Here is a 14,836-nt window from a genome sequence, read left to right as displayed (position 1 = left end):
TGAAACCTCCGTGGTCGCACGACTCCTGGGGTCATTCGTTAACTTTCCCAACCTAACAATGCCACCGAGAGTTCATCCTTCTGATTTATTGACCTTTTAAACCCGCCGGTACGCAGCGCGGGGGCGCGGAGTGGGGATCCTCCGGCGAGAGATGTGTTTCTATTTCAGGTCCATTACAGAACGCGGCGTTGGAAGTGGTGCTCCCAGCGTTATCAGAGCCGACCACAAATGCCACATGAAAAGCAGCAAACATCCGGAGGGTTTCCTGCAAATCGAGCAGTTTCCCAAGACAAGAGCCTTTTAAAAAAAACCCGTGTATTTAAAGGCAGCACACTATGCCTCTTTAGGGCGATTCAAAACCACTAAATGAAAGCAGCCGAGCCCGACAGCGCGGCATAGTACGAGAAATCTCCCCGAATGAAGAATTTTGGGACTTTGCGTTAGGAAAGTGAGTTTATTGCAAAGGCCCTGGTCAGGAAGGATCCACTATTGAATGGGAAAAAAAAAATCAAAACCTCAAAAATGAGAACTATCCCTTTCAGCAATTCTAACTATGGAAACACCATTCATTACTTTACATCAAAATAATAGTCCCCAGCATCTTCGCCTGCCTCACTTTAATCTGCCAGTTGCTTTACAGCAAATGCACGCAGACCCGAGGAAAGCTCGAGGCTCCAACTGCCCTCAGCACCCGAAGCGGAGCCGCTTGGCTGGAATCACGTCCCGTCGCCGCGGGCTGGGGACGGGCACTTGGCTGTGGGACAGCGCGGCCGCGCACAGCGAGCTCCCCGCATCTGCCTGGGGGGTGTTGAGCCGCGGTGTCCCCGCATATTAGGGTGAAGGGAGCGCTGCGGGGGGAGCGGGACGTGCGCGACTCCCATTGCCAGGTAAGAGCGCTTTGGCTCCCGGCGGACACGGGCGAGGTTCCCCCGCGAGGTGAGGTGCCCGCCCGCAGCTGGGCCAGGCCTGCAGCCCGCTGCCGCCCCTTCCCCCGGCGCTGCCCCGGATCCCCCTCGGCACAGCCCGCCTCCCGCAGCCCCTGGATGCCGAGGGGAAGCGGCAAGTCCGAAAGGGGCTGGAGAGAAATGTGCATTTATCTGCACGGGGATGCCGGGCTCAGCAGAAACCAACCCCCTCCCGGGGTAGGGCAGCGATTGCTGTGCTTCCCTTTGGGCAGGCTCAGCCCTGGGTCTGGCGAGCGCACAGGAGGAAGGAGAGCCGTGGACTACCGTCCTATTTCTCTCATCCTTTTTTCCCGGTGCTAGGAAATACATTCTCTATACATATACATATGCGTATATCTCGCCATCCATCGTTCTTTCAACTACATGGTGCCATGTACCATGCCCGCGGTCAGAAACTTCCCAGTCTGAAGGAAATGTCTTTTCAATTAAGTTAATGGTGAATTCTGATGGAACGCATCCCGGAGGACCTGCAGAGCAGGAGAGAGCCTGGACCGCGGCTTCTCCCTGGAAGGGGTTAACTCATCTCCCCGACGCGGCTGCTTGGGCCGGGCTCTAAGGCGCCCGTAACGCCCTCCCTGCCCCCGTCCCAAGGCAGAAACCTTGGGAACCAGCGGGAAGGGACATGGTTAACTGAGTGCTCGGTACTTCTGTAATGCCTCTTCCAGACAGACAATTTGTGGACCCAAAGGTTGAACGACATTGAAATAACATTACTTTCATGAGTAGAGGATAGAAGTGACACTTCTCTCAGACCGATAACAGCATAATATGGACCTAAGCCTCATCACCCTTTATACAAATAAATTTACATACTTATTTAATATAAAGATAAATTAGTGAGACTAATATCACAGACCTGTTGCATATTCCTTTGTCAACAATTTGATTACATGAGTTTCCAGCTTCATTTTGACTTCTGTGCCCTTTGGTTTAAAAATGAGTTGCATAGACCATGAAGCAGTACAGTAGCTGAGACCAGCCTACACTTGAATTTCCAAGAACAGAAGTCCTGTTACTTTAAATATTTAAGTATATAATAGACATTAAATGAAATTAAAAAAAAAAAAAAAAAGGAACGCTTTATACAATGCTGGACCCACTCCAAAAGTTCAGAGATCTGATTTGACCGAGGCAATTTGGCCCAGCCTCTGTATTTATGCTGGTTTTATGTCAGTGGAGCTACTGCTAACTTGTTTTACTCTAAGATTTATTCTGACATGCTAGATACCAAAGTGATGGGCTAGTCAAGGACAAGTCATGTAACTGTAGAATTAAAAAGCTGACCTCAGTTACACTGAAATGAAAAAAAAAAAAAAAAAAAACTGCTTCACTGGCATCACTCAGCTCCTAGCATATTCTTAATAAGGCCAGAAGATGGAATATCATAGATAATCTCTAGATTATGGGTTTTACACTACATATAATGCTATTGCAGTCTTGTAATACATATCTATACATTGCTTTAAAAGTATTTTACAGTAGTTTCAAAGGGTGAAGTTCTTTGTCTTGGCCAGGATAAAAATGTTTTATTATACAAATGAGAAAGTAGCTGGGCTTGTAACTGGGCAGTTACTTCTAGCATGCTAATTACTTATTGTCACAGAAGAGATGATCAGTGATTTAGCATAAGGAAATAATCCTATGTTAGCTGTTTAGTAGAAGTAAGTTAGAAGCACTAATAAAAATACTAAATGAAGCCTAAATTCAAACATCAACATCTTCCCATTTGTAGTTCTGATGAATCAGCAGTGATGAGCAGGTAAGATCAGACAGAAATTAAGAGTGGATTTAAATCCTCAACAACACTGAGGAAAGATGGATAAAACCTTTTTCCAAAATGGAAAATATGATAAATTTATTTTAAAATAAATTCACAATCACTGAAATTAGAAGTAATGCTAATGTTGTTTAAAAATACCTGTTTTGTTACCTGATCAAAATTCTCTATAAGGAAAACATAGGAATACAACATTTGATATTGATTAGCAAATTTAAAAACCCAATTGTTTAAGGTTTTAATTTTTAAATGTGCCTAGTAGAAATGTTCTGGATTTTTGTTGTATCTTTACAATTACATACAGTGACTAAGTGTACAACAGATGACATTTAACATTTATTTAGTGAAATAAACTACAAGAAAAAGACCTCACTCATCAGGCAGTTGGAAGGTTTGAGAAATTAGCTTGGTTTAATTTCGTGATAGCTGCAGCTGTTTTGTTTTATGATATTTGTTTTCTTTGAGCACTCTTAATGGAGGAAGTGATTTTTAATTTTCATATTCATTATTTTCTTATTAGGTTATTAATATTAATATTAATAAAATCTCAATTAATTGAGATTAATTAAAATCTCAATTAAGTTCCATTTAAAAACAATTTAAAGTTGCAAATTATAACAAAATTACATCTGTACATCTTCCAAATCCAAAGCAGTCAATCTGATCATGTTTCTAACATTGCCACACTGCAGTACTTTCACTGACACATATCTGCTTTCTCTACTGGGCACAATGAAATCTGCAATTTCTCTGCCTAGAACAATTAATATTCAGTATTCTGAAGACCTTTGACTGCCACTGAGCTGTGAGAGAGGAGGAAACAGCCCCTCATGGGATCATGCCTGGCACAAGAAGTAACCACATAAAAGAGACAGCTAAGCTTCACAAACCTCCAAGCTACGATGAACAATGCAGGTGGGTGTTTTTTTGATCCAGTTATTATTTCCTGGGCTTAAGGTGTGCTCAAAATTACCCAGCTGCAGTTCAGCAGTCACACCTATTTCACTTGCCTGGCCTATTTCTGTTTGAACAAAACCCAAGGCTGAAAGCCCCTTTTCCTCTTGCTTTGTCCCCTTAACATCACCTTTTTATCTTCACAACACCCTTTGAAGGGTATTTACTGAAAGGATGAGAGAGTGGTTATCACACAGAACTGAAAACTTAAAAAAAGAAGACCAGGAATTTCAATAAACTTTCTCTGTAGCTAGATCAAGGACTAGAGATCCTCACTCCTACTGCAAACAACCTACAAGATCTAAGACGATTTCTAGCCAGCTATCTCCAGTTTACCTGTTCCATTAAGATAGGATGCCTGTTTAACTGAGTTCTAGATGAAAGTTGCATGAACATGCAATTTAGAAACCTTGCTTCAATGATAAATTTAATGGCCTTTTCAGTTTTTTAAAAATTAGTCAAGTCTTGTTTAGGAGACAGTTTATGTAGAACTAGATGTACAGTGTCAACAGACCTCTACCATCACAGGCTGGAGAGGTTTGGATTGAAGAAGCAAGGTGGATTAGTAGACAACTTTAATTTCTGGGTTTACATGTGTATGAATACACTTGCCACAAAAGGATTGCATATTCATGCTTCTTTGACTCACACCAGGAAACTGCAAAAAGTAAAGGTAGTCACTCAGCACAGGGGGAAAGGCAAAATACTTAAGAAACATTAACCAGCTACAGAGGCCAGAGCTGGAACTGAAGCACACCAAAATTTTCTGACACAATTGTAATACCTAATTTTCCATGGGCATCTATTTGCAGCAGTCTCCTAGCCTTCCATCCCAGCTGTGAAAAGTTGCAAGATTTATATTCAAGCCCTCTGCTACTCCAGGAAATCAAGATGACGAGTGTTGACAGTTGATAGGAACACATTTTATGTCAGTGCATGCAAGTGCTCAAGCACCCTGAGAATACCATTTGATAACAAAATCTGAGCTAAGACAACCCAAACCACGAAGGGAGTTCAGTTGACAACCACTCAGCCACTCACCAGAGGGAGCCCATTTTCCCCAAAAGCCGATATTTGTAGTACAGCCAACCTGCTGGGTCCTCAGAACTACCCCGTTAAAAACTCTGCAGCTGCTGGGAGGAGCAGCTGCCAACTAAGGGAGGCACACGGACATGCTGTGAACAGGAAAGGACAGAGTGTAAAGGGTTTTTGTCGCTGCTTGATTAGTACTTTCTGCAGCACAAAATGTTCTTTATTGAAGAAGTTGCTACATTGGAGTTTCAAATGGAATGTGTCTGGGAGAAAACAGTTACGTATCTGCAGCATGTCACTGACAGAGGTGATTTTATACTGTCCTAGGTAAGCTTCTTGTTATTATTTGTTAGACTGCATTTGTGATATACTGCCATTGAACACTTTAAGCCAGGTTCTTGCAAGAAAACTATTGCTTTTTCAATAGAAAAATAAAGTTTTTTTCAAAGACAGACCCTTCTCACTTTACCTTTCCTCAAGGGGAGAATCAGCCTTCTAATATATTAGTGTACCTCATACATACTTTAAAGTCCAAGTTTAAAGCTTTAGTAATATAATTTGCATTTCAACTAAGCACAGAATAAAGTCTGAGCTCATAGCTAACACTGGGACATGTCCTGATCAGGAGGGACCTGCAGCTCCTTCTAGGGCCAGACTGTGTGCACACAATGTTTGGAACAGGGCATGATAGAGAGATCCCTTGGCAGCTTTCAGAACCTAGCAGAACTGCAAAAGTGGGGATTTTTTTGTGTTGCTGGGTGGTTTGATTTTTTGGTTTGGGTTTTTGTTAGTTTTTTTTTTAATCTTTAGCCAGGTAAACAGAAGATCTGTGTAGCAGCAAAACTCCCCTGCTGCCTATCCAAACAGGAAAATCTTGCTAGTGAAGACATACTTACATCAGTAAGCACGTGCTTCTGGCACTAGAAGATTATCTACAGTTTCATACCTTCTGATATCTGTCTTTTCCTTTCCTTAATATCATGAGATATTATTAAGTTACTACTTTTGCTTCTGGAGTCTTCTGTGTTTATGTTTGTTTCCTAAATACTGATTAATGCAATTCCTCTGCACTTTTCACAGATACTGTGAGGCAGCACTCAGTAGATGCCACAGCACAGACCTAAAATACTGATAAGTAAAAATCAAGCCCCATTGATTATTGCCTTCCATGGAAGGCATATTTGTTGGTGCAGTCACTTTTAAAATTTCCCTTTCAGGTTTGCAATAGTGAAGCCACACATTTTTTGCCACTTGTCAGACTAATTCAATAGCAAAATCCAAGAAACAAGAATTTGATCTGGGTAAGTAATTATACTACATAAGTTGCTAATTAATAGCTGCACAATTTCTTTTTTAAACTAATTCTCAGAATTTTCTTTGCAGTCTGTATCTTCAGAAACATGTCGAATACAGCCAGCTGATTTTTATTTGAAGGCTAGATTACAGAACTCAGGCTGGGTCTATCACCTGTTTTTGGAAAGGTTCCACATTAATGGGGACTCACTGGTCCATCATAGATAATGAATCTCAACACAGCACTGGCTAGACACCAGCCTACCAGAACTTCACTGTACCAAGTTAATCTGAGGTTGAAACAAGAAGACAAAATAAAGATATTGACATACTCAATTACATTTGGGAATGAGTATGGAATCTGGAAATCCCTTTGTCAGGTGCATACAGCTTTTTGGCTCAGAAGAGCTCTTAGTGTTAAGCACACACAAAATGGTAAAATATTCCACAGGCAGTCTTTAAAATAAAGAATTCTGTTACAGATCTTTTGGTGGCATGATTTCTGATTTTATGCATGTCTTTATAAACCACAGCCTTTTGCGTCACTGTCTCAACATGAAATTTCAAATTTCCTGTTTCAAAATTTCCTTGGCAACTACTTCTGCTCACAGTTACCTCTAAATTATTAGTAAGCATGAATTATTATCTAAAGAGAAAAATTACACCCATTTTTCCTCTGCTAGTGATTTTCAATAAAATAGAAATTAGAGAAATCTGTATTTGAAAACTGGTTGATTGTGATACAGGTTCAGATGCTCTCTGAAACAAAAGATTTCTTGCACAGCCTTTGACAAAACACTTTCCCATCTTACTACAGGTGTATTTTTACATGTTGAATTGATTGGATTACAATCATAGTGACCAGAAGAGGTATAGGATATGTATATTTTGTTATAGTACTATAGCAAAAGACTAACAGGGCTTTTAGAATAGTGCTATAAGCAGTGAGTGTTTAGATAGCTGCAATGACACAGCTTACAAAAACTTCTAATGTACTACTGAAGTATACAGACATCCAAGATATATAATTAATTAGGATTAAAACAAATTTTTTGTTATAAAGACAAATACACAGGTTGCTGATTATTGGCAGCTTTCACAAATGAGATTATTGCTCATCTTTACCCCCACAACAAGAGTTTATAGGTTCACATGTATTTAATGTGATTTCATGCACAGAATAACTTTGCATTAAAGAAATTATTTTTAGAGTTGTAGGTCAGAATCTGTCCAAAAATACGGAAATAGGCGAGTAGAAAGACATACTTGTATGACAAAATTTGATGGAGATACTGTGAAAAAATACTTTTCCATCTCTGCAAATACCAGTGATATAACTTAGTCACTAATTAATTTAATATATTGTAACAGAAAGAATTTAAATAATAATGTGGATTAAATACAGCACTTGGCACCAAAAGTAGTTTGAACATTCCACTGAGAAGATCACAAAGTGTTCAAGGTTGCATTTTGAATTTCCAGCCAGAATCAATATATGTATCCTAGTTGTTTTACAAGTGTAATACATTCACTAGGGAAAATTTTCTTTCAAGAACTAATTATTATCCACTGTTCTGGTAAAAATAATTAAAATTGGATAACCAGCTTGAATCTTTAAAGAAGGGTTAGATGTTAGGTTAACAGTATTAAGATGACTCTCCAGAAAGTAACAAATCAAAATCAATTCTATAAATTTCACAACAACAAAATATTAAAAACCCAAAGTTCTTGATTTCAAGTATTTAAGTCCTTTTTCTGGTAAGCCTAAGAGGAAGAGCTCTGGTCACACCTCAGTTCCATGGAATAACTGCAAGTGTAACTGAAAAATTATACAGGAAGGAAGAAGCTGATTTCTACCATTTCAGAAGATTTTCAAGGGACTACAACTGAGCAGACCAAGATCACAGAAACAGCTGCAGCTTCAACTCTGTCACAAGTCAAATGGCCATTACATTAAAAATTAAAGCAAGACTCAAGGAGACACAACACTCCTTGAGAATTCCCATGCGACTGAAACACTGATCAACTAGAAGTGGTTTATCAGGCCTTTGCTTACTGCTCTTACCTTGTAACTAAGGACATTAATAAAAAAAGGATTCATGTCTTTTGTTTCTAACCCAGCTTTTTTCATATATCATCTCACTCCAAAGGGCATTTAAATACTATTTTTCAACCATCAAGTGCTTTACAAGGATATGTCAGCATTACTAACACTATTCTGGACCTTTGGGAATTCAGGACAAACAAATGTTCTAGCTAACTTGTCCAGAGTCACAACAGAGCAGAAGGCAGCCATGGATCATGTGCCTGTCCCTTTCTCTTCTCCAATTTTAAGCATAGTTCCATGCTGAACTAAAAGGGACTGCCTTTAGACTCCCTTTCTCCCACATTCCTGTTAAAGCTCTGGCAGAATCAGAGCATCATTAGGAGTCTTTGGCGGATTTGTCTTTGGTAGGGTGCCTGGTCAGGGATTAGCAATAACAGGTTGGTTACAGACAATTGGGAAAAGGGTAAATCAATAGTCCAAAAGAAACTGAGTCATGAGGAACCCAAACCTTCACTTCCACTCAGCATCCTGTGAGCTGTTCTGGAACTGCAGCTTAACTCTCCTTTCTTTTAAGCCTAATTTCCTTTTTCCATATTGAGGCTAGAAAACTGCTAAGTTGCAAACAACGTACATGGAATAAAGATGGCATTATATCTTATATCTACACTATAGGATATAAATCACTACTTACTATATGCTACATTTGACAACATAACCAGTACTAGTGTACCTATTTTTCCATTATTTTCACTACAAAAAGCATGATGGCAAGCTGAAGACTGATTTTAAAACTGTACCAACATCTCTAATTACGAGAAAAGCAAACCAGAAAATAATGATTAGTCAGCTCAGTTTTTGTAGCTACACTACTACTGCTGTCTAAGTACTGCTGAGTAAGTATGGGTGAAATTTCAATTTAGATAATTTCTTTTGGCTCCTTATGGTTTTGTTTACACAGTGACTTCATACTGCCTTACTTCAGGCTCTTAATTAAGGGATTTGATTAGTTTGTTAATGATAAGTAGGAGGAACGCCCAAGAAAAAAAAGGTGTCCTTTTTTTTTTATCTTGCATTTATAAACTCTGGGTAATTCCAGTTGTGAATTACTAGACTACAGTTATATCCCCTTCCAAGCAACAACTACATACAACTACGTATAAAGTGTTCTTTACATAAAATTTGCATAGAAATGTTGAATACTTCCTGTATTAATAAGTATAGTAATTAGAGATACACATGTTGTCTGCACTAAGTTTCACAGATATCTTTTATCCTCAATAGCAAAACTTACATAGAGAAGAATTTCAGCAGTAAATTTTTAGACATATTTTCTTTGCCAAAAAAAAAAAAAAAATCAGAGATTGTTTATCAGTGGTTCACTATCAAAATTGGAAGGATTTCTAGACTAAAGTTTTATATGGATCAACCAGTTGTAAAAATAAACTTTTCCCAAGCTGATTCAAGAGGTTTTATACTTATTAAACTTACAAACTTCCAGAAAGTGAGGAGGAGCATAAGGAAATTTCAAGAACATGACTAATTAAAATTATCTTCAAATTTACACAGATGGCCTAAACATAGTAAGATAAAACTCAACATGAACAAATTCAAGGTATTTTAGTAAGGCTGGAATAATCTATATGAAAGATGAGGAACACATAAGTTAGAAGCAGTCACAAAAAAAACAGTCTTGAGGGGTAATTGTAGATGACAGGTAAATATGAGCCAAGAACATCATGCTGCTGAAAGGAAGAGAAAAAAGCCACCACACTGGGCTAGGCAGCTATGCATGTTCTCTCCAGCCTCTGAAGCAACCTTCAGATAGACAAGAGTTCTCACCTCCCTAGACAGTTGATTCAGCTTAGATTAATATCCACTGAGGGTAGGACAGAAAATCATTACAGAGTTAACCTGCATTAAGAAAAAATTAGCTATAATGATAAGAAAAATGTTTCAAAGAAGCTGAAGACAGGGAAGTGTTGGAATATGTTGCCTATGGATAAAGCATTCCAGTTTTTATAAACAGAGATCAAATACATTTTAAAATCAAGCTGGCAAATATTTGTTTAAAATGGCACATCCACAACTGATTTTGCTTCAGGTCACAGAATCACAGACTGTTTGAGACTGGATGGGGCCTCTGGAGATCATCTGGTCTAACCCTCCTGCTGGAGCAGAGTCACCCAGAGCCAGCTCAGGACAGAGACTGCACAGCCTGTCTGAGCAACCTGTGAGGGGCAACACTAGTCAGCCCCTGAAGCTCCTTCTAGCCTTTAGTCTTCTCAGTGAAATCAAAAATGAAAATTTATGCTAAGATTTATCTTTCCTGTGAGAACTTGCTAACTTTTTTTCCTTTATATTTAAATCCTTACTTTACTATTTCAATATCATGATACAGCCTTGTTCATTTAGGGATTGGAAAAGGAACATTTCTAAAATAAAATAGAATAAATAGATTTTATACCCAGGAATTAGGTAAACAATCTCTTGGCAGTATTCCCCTTGAGAAAACATTGTAACTGTCCAGTTCTGATTTTGCATTGCATGCTCTGGTCATGCTACTTCTTCCTAGTTTAATTTTAAACCTCATGCATAATGTACATTAGTCCCATTGGTCAGCCTTGCAATAAAGATAAGGCAGATGTTCCAGTCAGCTTTGATATCAAGTGCCTCGTGAGGTACTTAGTATTTCCAGGGAACAGAGCAGAAAAAACCCTGAATATTTTAAGTTATAAGGGCAACACAAAGTAAGTGTATTCTGAAAACTTTATTTTTCAAATGAGTTTCAAGGATTTTTTTTCTAATTTTATCATTGAAGTGAAAACAGTTAAAACCAATACTCAAATTTGAAAACCATCCCAAAGACAAAATGACAGAAATATCTTTCAAGGAAATATACAGTTTTTCCTCCCATTTAATAATTCAGAATGATACAGGTTTTGTATTGACCTTGCAATTTATATGTAAGTACCTGACAGGTGACAGGTAAGTAACATCTCTGTAAGCATCTCTATCCTACCATAGTTTTGTTTTAAGATACACTGCTACATCCTAGAATACCTTTCCTAAACAAACTCCAGAAAGTAAATACTTAAGACAATAGCAAATGAGGGGTGAATAAATGTAAGAACATCAAAGGTCCTTTGAGGGAGCTGAACCACAAGAGAAGCTTTGAACCCGGGTTAAAATGTCACAGGGTGCTACCTGAGCACTGCATTTATCAATTTAATTCCTTCAGAATCAACAAATAAACTTTGTGTCAGAGATAAAGAAAATTTAAACCTGTGTTTCTTAAAGCTGTCTTTGAAGTTACCTTATACCTTAATGTATAACTACCATTTTAAACACACATTTTGGAACAGTTAAAAAAATTCTCAGCAGAGTAATGAAAAGATGCAATCATATTGAGTCACAGACACAACACCTCTCAAAAAGCCTGATTATCATCAAATGGTAAAATAACAGTAAAATTAGTTTTCATGTTATTAAGAATTTTGGGAAAGAGGTACCATTTTTCTGCTCAAGTAGTGCATCCCTCTTTCCAAGATGAACAGCCATAGACATTAAATACAGAACAATATCTAACAAAGTAAATAACACTATGGCAATTCATTTAATGAGAAACTCACAGCACTAAAAAATATGTCCAGATCTATCAGCCAACTTTTTAAAATAAGACTCTAAAACTGTGTCTATGAATCTGAATATTAGTAGCCAAAGCCTCATTTGCATTAGTATCTGTACTTAAAAATATTCCTTTCACTGGTACCAGTTCTATGTACAGTAATGCACAACTGAGAAGCACTTCTAAAAGTCTCCCCCACAAAATCACACCATTTACTGAGGTATCAAAACAATTTTTTTTTTAATGTGTTAAGTCTTGATGGAATCCTGTCCCATGGAAAGCACTGACTCCGACCCTCCCTGTTCACACAGTGGAAGGATGGGCAGACAGCCCCAGTTATTGTTTTTCTTTTTCTTTTTTTTTGATCCTCTCCACTTTGACATTGTCTGAACTGCAACAGACAAAAATACCAGCTTCTGATGTACAATGAAGAGGGTGAGGAAAGGGAAGGTCAGCTTTCTCATGCTTCCCATAATTAGAGGAATCCAAAAAAAAAGTGGCCTGTGATGATTTAACTAAATTGGAAAAAATCTCATTTTTCAGAAGATGGATGCATAGGAATAAGTATGATGGAAGATGATAGTGGCATTCAGGATGTTGTTGACTATTTTGAAAGGATACCAACTTGATATACTGTATAGAAATTTCTAGGGAGAATTTTCAGTTCTCTTAAAACCAAGGAGATTTGTTTGGGGTTTTTTTGTTGTTGTTTTTGTTTGGGGTCTTTGTGTTGTGGGTTGCTTTTTGGGGTCTTTTTGGTGTTTTGTGGGTTTTTTGTTTTGTTTTGGGTGGTATTTTGTTTTTGTTTTTATTTGGGGTTTTGGGGGTATTTTTTTTTACCCAGAGTACACCAAGAATGCTTCCAAATATTTGTGAGTGCAGCAATTAAAAAAAAAATCTGGTAATAGTTGTAGTCTTAACAGCTCACTGCTATACTTAGGCAGGTACATTCACAGCATCAGTCATTGCTTTTTCCACTTGCTAAAGTGCCACAGTCTACATAAAAACATGGCTTTGGCCAAATCCTATGACTTTATGTTTGAATTTTATTTCAGCTACTACCCTCAGATATTTGGAATCATGTCAGTGATGAGTTTGACTGCAAAGAATATCTCAAATACACAACAGCTATTGTTGAAACTGACATTGAAACAGCACATTTATAGAATTTTGTTTATTTTACACCAATATGGGAATAAGAAAACACACACAGCATCTTTGAAGGAGTGAAGGGAGCTCAGTGTCCCAGACAATGAAATGTAAAGATTAATTCCCAGTAATAATTGTTAAAGGACATGGCTAATTTCTCTCAATCTGCAGGAGTACTATGGTGAGCCAGAGCAGGGAATACATAGTTTCATTTTATGGGCTGTTATGCTCAAACACCCTTTCCCTGGAGCTATGACCAAGAACAACATGAAGTATTTGGTAATTTACAAAAAAGAGTGTGAAAATGGAACAGTAAAAAATCCACAGGATTTATTTTCTAGTAGGTGTTAATACAGGAGAAGTTTACAGAAGATTCTGTTTAAGGAGTAGAAATCACAGGGTTATACAAACAGAAAATATTTTCTGCAAGTATCAAGGAACCTGACAGGTCAAGACTCTCTGCAGAAGTCTTTCAGTTCTGTTTCAATAAATGTTATACTCTAACACACACACTGTCATGAAAAGCAGCTTTTAAATTGCACCCCCATGATCAAATGCTGACTTCTTGAACTCTGACAATCTTTATAGTTGGTATGATTTTCTGATAAAGAACTTTTCCTAAGGTTAAGTGAGAGATTGCTGAAATTTAATCCAGAGAGTTTATGAACAATATATGTACATTCCTCCTTCAGAAATACCTGGCAACAATGCTGTACAGCAATTCCAACCAGACTATCTGCATAAAAGATAAGCAGATTTAGCCAAACATGTTTTGATTCAGGATTGCAATGCATACACAGAATCCTGAAAAACTTCCAACTTCAGGAATTTGCTGTTTATTTTGGAGCACCTATATCAATAACATCAAAACTTACCACAAAAGTACCAACTGCTCTTCTTTTCTGACAAAATAGAAAAGGAATGTTTTGCTTTTAAATCTGAGGAGGAATAAAATAAAAGGAAATGAAAATGAGCTATCCACAGGATAAGTCAACAAGAAGAATCCAACTGTTAACTTGCAGAGCCTTTAATTTTTGCCATGACAACAATTCTAGGATGTTTTAATGTCTGGAAAATTAAACTGTCTCTGCATTTTTGAAGGGAAAATTCTGTCAATACCATTCCATGTCTTCTAATAGATCCTAACCCTCTTATCTCAAAATCTTAAATTGAGTTCAAGGTGCTGCTAACACAGCACTAAATAAAAAATAAAAATGATGTACTAAATAAATGATGCACTAAATTGATGCACTAAATAAAACAAGTTTGTTTTTAAAATGGAGTCACATCTACTAAGCAAGGAAAAAAAAGGATGCAAAAGGTGCCTGTGCTTGGCTGACAGGTACACAGCTGGGAATGTGCTGATACCCTGCCCCAGCACAGAGCTGAAAATTGCATCCCAGAGAGCAGAGGTGGGAGCTAAATACCAAATTTATTTATACAATTGTTTTCCTTCCAGGTAAGAGACAGTCTTCCACTAAATTTCTCTTAGAGTGTCTGCTCCACTATCTATTAATCACTCTTTGCCTGTTGCTTTTCTATGACATTTTAGCCACATCCATGTGGATTATTTAACATATTTCCTCAGCTGTGTCCTTCTTGTGTGTTAGAAACAGGATGATATTTCTTACTTTGTTTAAATATATTCCCATTCTAGTCAAAGGGGAGATTTTTAATCACACAACTCTTCTAACCACTAGCATGAGTATATTCATTTTGCTTTTGTTTAATTCCCCATTGTACCAAAAGAGGTTTTTTGTTAAATTACTAACCACATTTCTTTCCCATCAGTCTGGCTTGCTTCTCTTTTTTCATTATTCTTCACCTCAGATTGCCTGGGTTTGCAGAAGCTGACTGACTTAAGATGATATGAATAAAAGCTTGAACAGAGAAATCTAAAGATATTCAACATTTAGGATTAATGGTCCCTTCTACATTCAGTATCCTTTAATAAAACAAAAAGCAGAGGTCTCCAAATGCCATCCACAAAAGAG

General features: G+C 37.8%; 1 long non-coding RNA gene across 1 annotated transcript; it reads left to right on the top strand.

Annotated features, from left to right (window-relative positions):
- The first annotated feature begins 694 nt into the window (after positions 1–694).
- LOC132085126 (uncharacterized) lies at positions 695–6,466 on the top strand. The gene is made up of 4 exons (XR_009420163.1): positions 695–887; positions 3,501–3,657; positions 5,946–6,029; positions 6,112–6,466. It is a non-coding gene; the product is annotated as an uncharacterized LOC132085126 (long non-coding RNA).
- Positions 6,467–14,836: the final 8,370 nt, after the last annotated feature.

The sequence above is a fragment of the Ammospiza nelsoni genome, chromosome 1, assembly GCF_027579445.1.
Source record: "Ammospiza nelsoni isolate bAmmNel1 chromosome 1, bAmmNel1.pri, whole genome shotgun sequence".
NCBI lineage: Eukaryota > Metazoa > Chordata > Aves > Passeriformes > Passerellidae > Ammospiza > Ammospiza nelsoni.
This window is presented reverse-complemented; position numbering and strand designations above follow the sequence as displayed.